Source organism: Corvus kubaryi, unplaced genomic scaffold (assembly GCF_017639235.1).
Source record: "Corvus kubaryi isolate FWS band 111438036 unplaced genomic scaffold, C.kubaryi_AGA036_p1.0 135, whole genome shotgun sequence".
Classification (NCBI taxonomy): domain Eukaryota; kingdom Metazoa; phylum Chordata; class Aves; order Passeriformes; family Corvidae; genus Corvus; species Corvus kubaryi.
In genome coordinates this window covers 5,046,916-5,060,835 of record NW_024580669.1, presented here as the reverse complement: position 1 = coordinate 5,060,835, position 13,920 = coordinate 5,046,916, and the positions used below count along the sequence as shown (strand labels likewise).

Genomic DNA, 13,920 nt, shown 5'->3' with positions numbered 1-13,920 from the left:
GCTTTCACTCCAACAGGTGCAGGGGATAAATACAGCCTGCAAAAACACAGAGGAAACTGCCCTTCCTTGGACTGCTGCAAACCACGATGGGAAAGTTTAAAAGAAGCTGCCAGGCAGGTATGATTTACTTGGCTTTTGATAAAATCTCATGTCAGAGACTATTAAAGCACCTTATCAAAGGTTAAAGGGGCAAAGTCCCCATCTGGCATCAGAAAACAAAGACCAAGAACACCTGCTGCTCGAAGCAAAAAAATGAGCAAACACCAAGGCACAGCAGAGGTCACTACCAGCATCATTATTATTTAATGACACTTGTATATTAATGAGAGGCAAGAAAAAGACAAAAAAAGAGGCAAAGAAAGCCAACAATAGCCCAAACACGCTCCGCTTTGTCAAAACAGAGAGATGTGGGGAAAAAGTAATGCTGTGAGATGTGCTTTACATGAGAAATTAAATTATGACACTAAAGTTTGCCAGTGGAAGTAGTTTCAGTGCATTAAACCTCATATTCAGCCCAAGTGGGGCTGAACCAACTGGTCCCCTTTTACCAGCCACTTCATTGTGAATTCTAAAATGAGGGGAAAAAAAGACAAACACTTTTGCTGTCATTTCTTACCCTGGTTTTAATCAGCCGGTATTTCCTCATGCTCTTGTGATGCCACAATTTCTTGGTTATGAACATTGCAGGGAAAGGCTGAATTGTTTTATTAAAAAAAAAAAAAGTTTCTTCTGACATTTAAGAAACAGAACAGGGAGAGCTCAAACTGATCATTTTTTAAACACCAAAGATGCAGAACCAAGTCAGAAGCCTACATGGATCAGAAATATTGTTTAGATTTAACCCGGATGTGTACACAACACAGCACCTCGGCCAAAGAAATCTGAGCTGCTAATAATCCACACTCCAGGTCATCCATGGAAAAAAGACTGATGAAATGCAGGCCCTGCACCTGTAAAGGTTACAGACATCTGTCACGTCCTCAGCTCAGCACAGGAGGCAGCTGGCTTTGATGAGCAATCGGGCACAGCACCGAGGGCTCTACCTTCTTTTCTTTCTGCTTTTTGCACTTCCTAAGGTGTGTGGAGCAGTCCCTTCTCATGGCATTGGACCCAATCACTCCAATAATGGAGTTTCTGCTGGGTATTTTGCACACAGGTGAAAAAAAAGCCTTTGGCATGGGGGGAGGAAAGGAAATGTGGTCAATTTTTATCTCTAGAAAACCATTATTTAACTCCAGGAAAATATTCCGTGAAGCTGGTGGTTCCAGCAATGTGGGCCCCCCCCAGGGCTGCTGGACCCACGACTACCCTTTCAGGGTTTTGTTTATTGTCCTGCACAAAAAGGACACTCCCCTGTGTGCACTGGATTCCCTTCCTGATCCCACACATACTCCAGCAGCTGTTCCAAGCGTGGAGCCCCTGGAGAAGCATGGGGCACGTGTGTGCTGGGTGCAGCAACACACCTGAAGCTGCAGTGAAGAGGTGGCTCACTGCTCCTCTTGGCTTGGTTTTCTTGGCAAAGCCACTTTCCTGCCCCTTGCCTGCCCACACAAAGCCTCACCCCAGCACAGGTAGCAGGCCCTGGCGCACATGTCCACTGGAACACCTGCAGATCCACCCAAGGATGCTCCATCATTGTCTGTGCCAAGACATTGCTTTTAATTAATCAGGATTTCAATTATGTGCAGTTCTCATCCCTATACACTGGTCCTGGTTAGCTTCAGCTCTACAGAGTCACATATGTACTGGTACTAATGAGCATGAATTTCCATGTATTCATGTTTTCTTTCAGCCATGTTACCACCTCGAAATCTCTTTTTTTTTTTTTTCCTCTGTTAAAGAAATGTCTACTCCTCACAGATGTTGGGGGGGAGAAAAAGAGGATAAAAATATGATGCAATTCCCTCTTCCCTCCAAAAATATCAGAAAGGAAAAACATGTAAGTCAGGGCTCAAAATCAGCAACATTCTCATGCTTTTCCTTATGCTTCATTTTTTTTTTTTTTAATGAGGTGCTGCTTGTAGAGGTGATGGCTAAATGCTGAAGAAATGTTAGATCAGAGCATCTGATTTCCAGCTCTCAAGATACTTACAGGGTTTTTTTTCAGATTGAAATCATCTCTCAAGGAACACCTAGATATGATACGAGGCCAATGCTCAGCAAATCAGCTCAGATTGATGGCAATCAGAAGATTGTGAGATCTTCCACCTCCTCTCCACCTGGGAGGAGGGAGAGGCACCAAAGGTTCAAATTCCAGGTCAGGACTGCAGATGCCGTGTCCTCGATTCATCTCTACTGTCAAAACCATCAGCCAAATGCCCCACAGCTGCTCATGGAGAAACAGCTTCTGTGTGTCGAGCTTGAAATGCTTTTGGAGAGAAACACGGAGGAGCCTGGAAATCAATTAATTATACAAATATTAGTGACTTCCTAAATGTGCTCAGTGCCAGGAGCTCTCATGCACCTCTGGTCCTCTGCCCCACAGTCCTGGGGCACTACGTTCGCTGGGAGATAAAAAGAGTAATTAAAATCAGGCAAGAAAAGCAACATTTTAATTTTTTCTCTTTCTGCTTGTTTTTAGGCAGGACTTTTTCAAAGCCAGTTGCACGAAAAGCAATCTTTGAATTAACAGGCAATTACTTAATTAGATACTTAGCTGCAAATTACATGAAGCAAAGTGCCTGTTTTATCTATTTGGAAATGTAAACTGGGCCCTGTGCTATCCCTGACACAGAAATTCCCTCCTTTCTGGGGAAAACTTGTCTCGCATGTAAAACAAGAGACTCATCTGAATTCTGGCTTTAATCATTTGGGAAAAGGGACTTTAGAAGTGCAAAAAGCACTTTCAGGGAGAAAAATGAACTGGAAAGACACTGGAAATCAGACTTGTTATAGACACGCTAGATTCCAGTGATTTATATATTAAATGCATAAGAAAACAATGGGATGCTGTGCAAATCAGTGATGGAAAAGGGTTGATTCGAGCAAATAGTCTGTGACAATCCTGGCTGTTGGGACCGAAAAACAGCACAGCTTCCTAGAGTTATGCTGAAACCATCACCACCTGCTGCAAAACATTTTTCCTGAAGCATGCTCAAAAGCAAATTCTGGGTGAAAAAAGCCACCAGTTTATGCATTCAGCCACGTTGCAGTGTTCCTGCTGTGGTACCTGCAGCCTTCCATCGGCCACACACTGACCAAACCCCTTGGAGATGACACCTGAGGAGATGACACCTCTGTCTCCCCCGGGTACCGCCTTGGCTCTGCACTCAGAAAAATTTAACATTTGCCAAATTTTGCCCATTGTCAGGTCCATTTGACCCCCTCAGTTTCCTTTCCTCACACATTTTAGTGTGACATGGATCAAATGTGACTTTTCATCCAGTTTCTGGGCAAAATTCAGCACTGGTGGAGGACCTGGCTCTGGAGAGTGCCGGGTCTCTTCAGCTCTGGTTAAATTTCCCACCCGAATTGTTCCCAATCCCAATGTTTTCATATTGAAGGAGAACATGTCAGAGGAAGAAATTCCACAGGCAGACTCATGTTTCTCAGGGGAAACAGCAGCATTTGGGCAACGGTGAGGAAGAATTTGGTGAGGAAGAATTTGTTCACGTAAAGGATGAATAGACATTGGAACAGGTTCCCAGGGAGGTGGTGGCGTCACCATCTCTGGAGCGTGGTTTAAGGAAAGCCTGGAGGTGGCACTCAGTGCCATGGTCTGGTTGACAAGGTGGTGCTTGGTTATAGGTTGGATTCTATGATCTCAGAGATCTTTTCCAATCAATTTCTAATCAATTCTGTGATTAGGGGAAATGGCATTAAACTGAGACGGGGAGATTCAGATTTGTGATAAATGAGTGAATGATAAATGTTGACCCTCCTGAACCATATCCCTCCCTGTCACACATGGTACAGTGCGATAGATTTAAAAGATGCATTTTGGGCTTGCCCATTAGCAGAAAGTAGCAAGGACTTCTTTGCATTTGAATGGGAAGATCCTGATACAAGAAGAAAGCAACAATTACTGTGGACTCGATTGCCCCAGGGATTTACAGAATCTCCGAATCTGTTTGGGCAAGTTTTAGAGGCTCTTCTTACATCTTTTGAACGAAGTGAAGAGGTACTTAACTTACAATACCTAGACGATTTATTATTATCAGGGTCAAATGAGGAAACAGTTCGGAACACCACTATTAATCTGTTAAATTTTCTGGGGAAAAAAGGGCTATGGGTTTCAAAGAAAAAGCTACAGTTTGTAGAACAAGAAGTAAAATATTTAAGACATTGGCTAAGCCAGGAAAGTAAGAAGTTAGATCCTGGAAGGGTGCAGGGTATATGATCCCTCCCTCCACGCAAACCAAAAAGGAAGTTAGGAAGCTATTAGGATTACTGGGGTACTGTAGGCAGTGGATTGATGAATATAGCAAAGTGGTATAACTTTTGCATAAAAAGCTGATCAGCGAGGATAATATCTGTTGGACACAGGAAGACGATGAAAAGCTAGAAATAGTAAAAGGGAAGCTGATAGTTTACCAGACGTAGCCAGACCCTTTCAGTTGTTTGCTGATTCAAATGAAGGGGTAGCCTATGGAGTACTCACACAGGAATGGGGGGGATGGGGTCCAAGAAGCCAGTAGCATTTCTGTCTATATTATTAGATCCCGTGGCCAGAGGGTGGCCAGTCTGTGTACAAGCTATATGGGCTGTAGCACTGTTAGTAGAAGAAGCTTGGAAGCTCACGTTTAGCGGAACCCTGGCAGTACATACCCCACATGTCCCATGATCAGTATTAAACCAAGAAGCCAAGATGTGGCTCACAGATTCGAGGATGCTAAAGTATGAAACTATGCTCCTGGAAACTCCAAATTTAACCATCTCCACCAGTAGCCATGTGAATCCTGCCCAGTTTTTGTATGGGGAACCAGAGGGGAATGTTACTCGTGATTGCTTAGAACTAATAGATTATCAAACTAAAATATGGGAAGACCTACCCGTGTGTGAATGTGAACTACTGGATGGAGAAAAGTTATTTATTGATGGGTCTTCCCCGTGCCAGCAAGGGCAGCAAATGTCTGGGTATGCAGTGGTAGATGGGAGAACAATGAGACAAAGAGAAGGGAAAAGTGCCTAGTCACTGGCCAGCCCAGTCTTGTGAACTGTATGCCTTTAACAGAGCCTTGAAGTTATTAGAAGGAAAAGTAGGGACAATCTTTACAGATTCAAAATACACATATGGAATAGTACACACTTTTGGGAAAATCTGGGAAGAAGGAGGGTTATTAAATTCAAGAGGTAAGGGGCTGATTCATGAAGGACTTATTTTAGAAATCTTAGAAGTGTTAAGATTGCCTAAAGAAATAGCTGTGGTACATATTAAAGGACACCAAAAGGGGAGGACCCAAGAGATAAGAGGGAATAATTTAGCAGATCAAGAGGCTAGGGATGCAGCAGAAAATGGAGGTGAAAAAGTTATATTAATCCTAGCTCCAAGCAAAGAAGAACCAGAAATCCCAAAATTTAGCGAAGCCGAGGAAAAAGACCTTCATAAGTTAGGGGAGGAGCAAGACCAGTCTGGGAAATGGAAACTCCCTGATGGGAGGCAGTTACTTAATAAGCCCCTAGCCAGAAAAATATTAGAAGACATGCATCCAAAAACTCATTGGGGAACTCAAGCCTTATGTGATCATTTTTTGAGGAATTATAGATGCGTTGAGATTTTTGGATTAGCCAAACAAGTGACTAAAAATTGTGTAACATATCAGAAGATAAATTTAAAAACTATGAGAAAAAACACACCAGGAGGGCACGAGTTAGCCCTGCGACAATTTCAAAGCATCCAAGTAGGCTTTACTGAACTTCCCCAAGTACAGAAATGGAAATTTTTATTAGTAATAATAGACCATTTAACTCATTTAATAGAAGCTGTCCCAGCTGTTAAGGCTACAGCCAATGTAGTATGCAAAACTCTCCTGGAACAAATTATTCCCAGGTATGGAATGGTTAACAAAATAGACTCAGATAGAGGAACACATTTTACATCAAAGGTGTTACAACAAACCACATGGGCCCTGGCAATGGAGTGGGACTTTCATCCCCCGTGGCACCCTCAAAATTCGGGTCGGGTAGAACAAATGAATCAAACTCTAAAAACACCTTAACCAAACTAATGATTGGAACACAAATGTCCTGGATAAGGTGTTTACCTTTAGCCCTATTAAGAGTCAGGACACAACCCAGATCAGACCTGGGAGTGTCCCCCTATGAAATGATGTTTGGGCTGCCCTTTCTGACCACTCAACATAAAACCGCTACTTATGAGGAAGGGGAGGCAAGTGTTAAAAATATATCACCAAAATTGCCCAAACCCTGGAAAATTTGTGAGAGAAAGGAATGATTTCTTAAACTGCACCGTTAGACTTCAAAATCCATAATATTCACCCTGGGTAATGGGTAATGGTTAAAACGTGGAAGGAGCATACTCTGGCTCCACAGTGGGAAGGTCCGTTCCAGCTGTTGCTGACAACCGAGGCAGCAATCCGAACCAAAGAACGAGGGTGGATCCACACCAACAGAATCGAAGGACCTGTGGAAGAACCTAAGGAGTGGACCCTAATATCTACACCAGGTGATATAAAATTAACTCTTAAGTGCAGACAGGGGGGCAATGAACCAGGAAAACATGAATGATCCACAGAAAAATTTAAGGGTTGTAAATGATAAAGAAATAAAACCAGACCTGTATCAGTGGTTACAGATACCATCCAGGCAAGTCCTAAGACCCCTGCGTTATCCCCCTTGGGGAGGAACAATTCCACTTCAAACCAGAGGATCAGGACTGTATCAGACAGAGGGTCCTAATGTGTTTGCATTAGCTTGTGATTTGTATAAATAAAAAATCACTTTATATCCTGACTTGAAAGCATTATTACAGCCCCCACCAGCGCCATTCCAAATACCTTGTTTAATTCATCCTAACAGTACATACTGTGGCTGGGTTGAATGTAAGTGTGAACACTGTAAGCAAAATTGGTATTGTATTTCCTGTAAGCGGCAACCTCAATGTCCGCAGTGCCGTAGATACAACCACCTGACTGCATTCTGTGACCTTCAACGCCTAGCAAAGGTTGTCACCCTGATTTGTGAGCAGAAACTAACACTCTCTGCTGAGTGTGAAATAAGCAAAAAAGAGTGAGAAATTATACAAGCCTGGATAAAAGAACATCGGCCTGACGGTCAGTAAGACACTTAGAATTATTCTAGTTATACAGCATAAGAATAATGCAAACTCTCAAAGGACTAAAATAAATTATTGCCGACCAAAAGACCCAAACTATGCGGCTTTCTTTTTCATCAAGCATGGGTATTGTGCAAATGTTTTAAATGCCCAAATAAGTGGTATTGCTCTTCCACAAAGAGACATCCCCACTTTCTGAACTGCGGAAATAATAAAGAACAAAAAAGTCAGGGAAATGCTGAGGTAGAACAAATTTTGTGTGCGTGGGTGTGGTGGCCGGTGAACACACAGTACAAGGGACAAAGAGCTCTCAGTAAGACAAGTCCCCAGTACCACAAGAACCACTTTATGTTAGGGTGATGAAAAAGGCTTCTCCCGGGATGCTTGTTCTGTTACATTAATCTATCCCAGTTTGGATTCCCCGGTTGGCTGTCAGCCTCTACCCCTCCTCACTCCCCCAGAGCTCCCCATTGCTCCCCGTTCCCTGCTCCCACCTTTACCCCAGATAAAACTGTGAGTTTTGGGGTCATGCTGGTATTTGCCTCTGCACCCTTGGACAGTGTAGCAGCAATAAATGCTCCTGCCGGAACGCACACAAACGCCCTTCTGGACTCTTTGCTACCTACTGTAACACTGAACCCACCCGTGCGTCTGTGGGGGCATGCGGGACCCACAGAGCCGGGCAGGGACAGTATTAGGTGGGAGTTACTCGTACCTGAAATTTGGGAAATTCCTGAAGAAAAGTGAGAACAAGAATTACACTTATGTGCAGTACGGTTTGCATGGAAGTGGAACAAGCAGTGTAAAGAGGGCAAGACCGGGTTGGCCTCTGCCCCTGCCTTAGATATAGCCCGGCCACGAGCAGCAGCCTCGGAGGGCGTGAGACGAGGGGTGTATGCCACACCGGGCCTCTGATTACAACCGCGGCAATCGTAATTATCGCAGGCATCCTTGCATGGGTAACCCCAAGCAACGCAAATCCAGAAAATCCCTGCACCAAGTGTAACTCCTTTATACGATGGGGCAGTCGTGCTTCTTATCTAACCTGGCACACAACAGTAAATAATGAATGCTATTGCAAAGCATCCCTAGAGACTCGTAATTATGGGGAACACTCCCTATGGGTAGCCAAGTTAAAATCCTCAGGGGGACACCAGCCTGGACCACCATGTCCGAAGGGACAGTATGTTTGTTTTGTCAATGCAGGAATGTGGGGCATTTCAGACAGTGGAGGTGCACAAGACAAAATTAAAAAGGAGCTAATAAAGCAGCGAGTGCAGACTCTCAGAAGCTCCTTGAAACAGACTCCGTCACCCCCAACTCTTTCAGACTCCCTCTACAAGAAAGTTAAAGAGCAGCTAAAAGAAACACCATCTCTCCCACCAGTAGGCGAAAGTCTGTTTATAGATTTAATGGAACGAATAGCACAAGAGCTAAATGTCAGTGACTGTTGGATATGTGGAGGTGCCGTAACAACAGAGCTATGGCCCTGGAAGGGAATTAGCCTAAGTATCTCCGAAATTCTTTTTTGTAACAAAACCAAAATATCTAGAGAACACCGTCCTGAAAGATGGATGCGAAATTCAGGAGTAAGGGGTGCATCAGGACGGGAGGTAAATCAATGTATAAAACCTGGGTAAGAGCAACCCCGTGTAGAGGAACTCTATTCACAAATGTGACCCACCATTGGTGGTCACCAAAAACCCCTAATGGCTATTGGAAACCGAGTAAACAACCAAATGAAAAATGTAGCACCCGGAAAAACATTACCTTATTCTGGTGTAACAGTAGCAATGATGACCTTATTAGTCCCTTTGCAGGCATGGCAGAGTTACATAATTACTGGTGCCGCAGTAGCAGTGTTAACAAGCCGAGGGATGCCACCGATGGGCTCTTTTAGATTTGTGGGAGAAAAGCTTAGACTAAACTTCCCGCAGATTGGAGAGGAGTTTGTACAATTGGAACCATTCAGCCAAGATTTTTTCTATTGCCAAAGGCAGTAGGGAAAAATTTAGGCATTCCAGTTTATGAAGATTTACAAAGACAAAAGCAAAGCTCAGCAGAAAGTATCCGAGAATGGAGTGGTAATATAGGAGGCACCCAAAGGTGGAAAAACGATGAGTGGCCACGTGAAATGAGTAATAGAATATCATGGCCCAGCCACCTGGGCTCAAGATGGATGATGGGGGTATAGGACCCCCATTTATATGCTAAATAAGATAATAAGACTCCAAGCAGTGGTGGAAATCATTAGCAACAAAACTGCCTCAGCTTTAGAATAAATAACTGAACAGTTATTTATTACTGGTTCACACAGTGAACCAGTGCAATGACTTATCAAAACCGTTTAGCCCTTGACTATTTGCTAGCAGAGGAAGGCGGAGTAGGTGAGAAATTTAATTCCTCCGATTGCTGCCTGCAAATAACTGATAACGGTCTAGCTATACTCAATACTGCCACTGACACACGAAAGATTGCTCATGTACCAGTTCAAAAATGGGAAACAATACTTGAAACTAGCTGGTGGGATAATTCTTAGGAGCCGCATGGTGGAAAAAACTATTTTTTTTTCTTCTTGTGTGTGACCACTAGGCTGATATTCCTTCCTTGTTTAATTCCCTGCTTCATCCGGCTAATCACAAGTGTCGTCCAAGGTATGCAGGTAATCACCATGCCTATGGACTCGGAACAAGCTACTTCTGGAACACCACGAAGGATAATGATACTGAAGAAACAAACCAGCACTGGAGAGCCCCTTGAAGAAGCCAGGTTAATCAGTAGAAATTTCAAACGTAACAGTGAAGTGTAATTAAAGATCGTAGCTCAAGCCAACATAATTGACAAAAAGAAGAGGGGGGATTGTGATAAATGAGTGAATGATAAATGTTGTCTTTCGCATATAGGATTTTAACATTTACAAGTGCTAATGTACTATGTAGAAATAGTGTTAAGGTAAAATGTAGTTAAGTAGAAACGAGATTAAGGTAAATTGTAACTTCGAAATAGTTGTAATATGTTAAGAAATGTATTAATAAGCACATGGTAATAAACGTCTCTTGAGTTGAGAAACTACGGAGCCAGGAACCAAGACATCTTAGAGGAACAAAGAAGACAAACCGCATGCATCCCAGGAAGATTGTTATCTCATCAGAACTCACGCCTCCCAAGGAAACTCTCAGCTACAAATGAGGCTGGAGACTGGCGAGGCACCGGAGAGAAGGTGCCTGCCTTCAGTTCTGAAGCGGTCCCGAGCACCGAGGCGGCGGCGTGCTGGCGGAAGGGAGCAGAGACCGGAGAGTGGGGAAAGTTGAGTGAAGTGTAAATTGCTTTCTGGGCTTAATGAATATGTAACAGTTTAAGAGAGTACTTAAGTCCACAGTTAAATGAATGGAGGGCGCATCTTGCAATATTGCCAAGCGCCCCAGCGCTGTGATATGCCTTTGTTCTACTAATAAATGTTCAATAATATATTGCTAAAAAAAAATCAGCTCTTGAATTCACTTTTTTCAAGATTAGATATTAATGAAATATTTTTCACAGTTAGGGTGGTCAGGCATTGGGACAGGTTGCCCGGGCAGGTGGTGGAGTCCCCGTCCCTGGAGTTAAAAGTTCAAGCGGTGCCTGGATCTGGCGCTGGTTGATCAAGTTTAGTATTTAAGGGGTTACAGTGGCAGTGCTGGGTTGGACTGGATGATCTTAAAGGTCTCTTCCAACCTTGATGCTTCTGTGATTGCGTGAAGGAACCAGACCCCCGCCACACACACCCTGGCTGTCCACACGTGCTGAACTGAGGGGCGGGGGGGGCGGTGTCGCGACATGTCGCACTGCAACGGCGCGCGCGCCCGCGCGGGAACGCGCGTGGGATGCGGTGTGAGGGGGAGCGGGAGGGGGCGGGAAGCGCGGAGCGGGGAGGCGGGAGGGAAAGGGAGGGAAAAGCAGGGAAAGGGAGGAAAAGGGGGGGTTTAACCCCCCCGTGCCCGGCGGCGGCGGCGGCATTTTCTATTCAGGCGGCGCTGAGGGAGCCCGTCGCGCCCGGTGCATTGTGGGACCGCGCTGGGAGTCCCGTTCGCGGGAGGAGGCGGAGGGCGAGGAGGCGGCGAGAGCCGGTGAGAGGGAGACCTGAGGAGGGAGGAGGAGGAGGAGGGGGGGGTGCAAGGCGGGGAGATTTAAAGGGGAATTCGCCTCCGCCGTTCCCGCCGGGCTGGGCGCGGGGGGCGGCGCGGCGCGGCGCGGCCGGGACGCGGAGTGCCCGCCTGGCCCGGGCCCCGCCGCCCTCCCTCGGCCCGGCCCCGGGGGAAGGGCGGAGGAAGGAGCGGGGATGGGGGGGCAGCGCCTCACCGCGATGCGGCCGCTTTAAAAAAATTTGGACGCCGGCAGCGGACGGGTTAAATTTTTCGCCCGCCGACATTTTTTTTCCCTTTTCCCTCCTTCCCCCCCCCATTCCTCCCCCCCACCCGCTTCCCTCCCTCCCCATTACGGAGTGTCGGCGGGGAGGGGGGGGGGGCTGCTCCCAACATCCCACCGGCCGCCCGCGCCAGCGAGGGGTGAACCCCGCCCCGGTGACACCGTACCTGCACGTGGGGACACGGGGGACACCGGGGTCGGGCACTCGCGGGCTCCGTCCCCGCCGCCGCTCCGCGCGCAGCTTCTTCCTCCTCGTCCTCTTCCCCCGCCGCCTCTCCGGCCGCACAAAGAGCGGCAGCGAAGGCCCCGGGTTTGCCTCTAAAGGCAGCGGCTGGAAATTTAAGGTGTCCCGGAGCCATGTCTGCCCGCAGCGCTCCCCGCCGCATTCCCCGGATCGATGGTGGTTGCAGCGCCTCGCCTTGTGTGTCTCGGGCGGTCGGGCTGGCGGTGGGTGCGCTGGGGTTTGTTTGGGGTATGTACCTGGCTCCAGTTTTTCCTCCCTCCCCCTCTTTTTGCTCCTGTGCTCTCCCCTCTCTGCTGTTTAGGAAGGCAAGGGTTAAACCTTAGCTTTTAATATTTATTACGCCGCTCTTTTAAAGTAAGAAACGTCTGGGTTAGGAGGTGTTTGCTGCTGCTGGGGAGGGATGCTTATCGCTCACATCGCATGCCGCATGGACTGCCAGAATCACAGAATGTTCGGAGATGGAAGGGACTCACAAGGTCCATCAGTCCAGCCACTGCCTCTGCACAGGGCAGCCCCAAGAATCACACCTTGTGCCTGAGAGTTGTTCAGACTCTTCGTGAGCTCTGCCGCACTCGGTGCTGTGCCCACCAAGGTCACCAAAACTTGGTCTTGCGGGGAATGTTGCTCCCGTGGCAGTCTGTGAAATACACAGTTGCATGAAGCTTTAATCAGATCTTCATTAGAAAACTGACTGTGTTCTTGCACTGCGGATGTTTTCCATTAAATGAAATCTTGTTTGTGTCACTATTTGTTTTCAAACGGGGGAACTGTGTCCTTACAGTCCTTAAGGCTGCAAAAAGTTCCTGGTAGGCTGTGGCCTCTGCATCCATCCCTGTGTAAGTAGGCAGGGGGTGCTAAGCTTGTTGCAATTACTGGTTAGATGAAGGAAGATGTTTCCCTTGTGGGGAAAGCTGCTTTTTATAATTCTCTGGAATTAATTAGAATGAAGTGTTAAAAAAGAATGAAGAAAAAAATTCCCCCTCTCCTTGAAAAGCTTTTGTCTCCTATTTCTGTTGACAGGTTGTTTTCCAGATACTTTTTTTTTTTTTTTTTTTTTTTTTTTTTTGATTGCAAGTGCTTAGTGCCTTGCATTGGAAGACGGCAGTTAGGAACTGAATTCATTGCTCATCCAAGACACGTTCTTGTAAGTGGAGTTTGGATTACTGCCCGAGCCTAGGCTTTGGAAGATTTGTTTTAAATAAGAGCCACACCTCCCAGAGAAGGAGGGAAAGCACAGTGAAGGGGAGTTGGGCTCCACATCAAAAGTTCTTAGGGAACTTAAAACTTCGGTTCCTACAAATTATAGTCAATAAATTGACTTAAAGGTTTATGGAACAGATGTACTTGTTAATAAGTGCTGTGTAGGGGAGATACAGCACAGTCTGTAGATTTACTTCTTTCCTTCATTTAGCAAAGTTGAACTTGGCAAATACCAGTCATTGCCGTCTTCGTTTCTGCTTAACCTCTTTAGGACGTGGCCATCGGTATCAGGTTTTGTCAGTGATCCTACTGAACTCCGTTCTTGTTGCTGTTACACAGTATCCTTGCTTTCTAAGAAACTACCACTAGACAGGTTGCTTTTAGTAATTCCTGAAAACTTCTCTGAGAAAGATGAATTGTATTTCATCACAGCCATTCCTGTTTAGAAGTCAGTGTCTCGGTTAGGCCTCTTATTAGTTTTGGAGTGTGGTGGATGTGAGTCAGAGTGGAAAAACGTTCTAAAATTAGACAAGCATTGTTAAGAATTTTATTAAATGAATTGCATCAGTGTCTTTTTACACTACCATTTTAATGGGCAATTCTCTGATTCTCTGTATCATTAGTTGACTAAAAAAGGGCTGAAGAGGCAAGAAACTTTTCAGCATTCTTATGTCTTCGAACATGCTAAAAGGTAAGGTGACATGCTTGTAGGTGAACTAGACTGCTTAAATACAGCCTCTTTGTTCTTCTGCTACCTCTACTAACAGAGCACCAGGACTGTGTTTTCCCCTAGGGAGAACAGGTGTATTATGGAGCTTCAGCTTCTTACTTCAGGACT

General features: G+C 45.6%; 1 protein-coding gene and 1 long non-coding RNA gene across 4 annotated transcripts in view; one reads left to right on the top strand and one right to left on the bottom strand.

The window, feature by feature from the left end:
- Positions 1-280: 280 nt before the first annotated feature.
- On the bottom strand, positions 281-11,890 carry LOC121676542. Its single transcript, XR_006020499.1, has 2 exons — positions 11,806-11,890; positions 281-2,393 (listed from the first exon to the last, which is right to left on the bottom strand). It is a non-coding gene; the product is annotated as an uncharacterized LOC121676542 (long non-coding RNA).
- The window catches only part of SEPHS1 (selenophosphate synthetase 1), a 24,002-nt gene continuing 21,316 nt past the window's right edge, over positions 11,235-13,920 (top strand). Inside the window, exon 1 of one of the 3 annotated variants that reach the window (XM_042053182.1) lies at positions 11,235-11,340. The gene's annotated coding sequence lies outside the window, so the exon portion shown is untranslated. Of the gene's footprint in view, positions 11,341-11,879; positions 12,111-13,228; positions 13,774-13,920 lie in introns of those variants that run through there. The other 2 variants (XM_042053174.1, XM_042053192.1) reach the window with 2 other exon arrangements.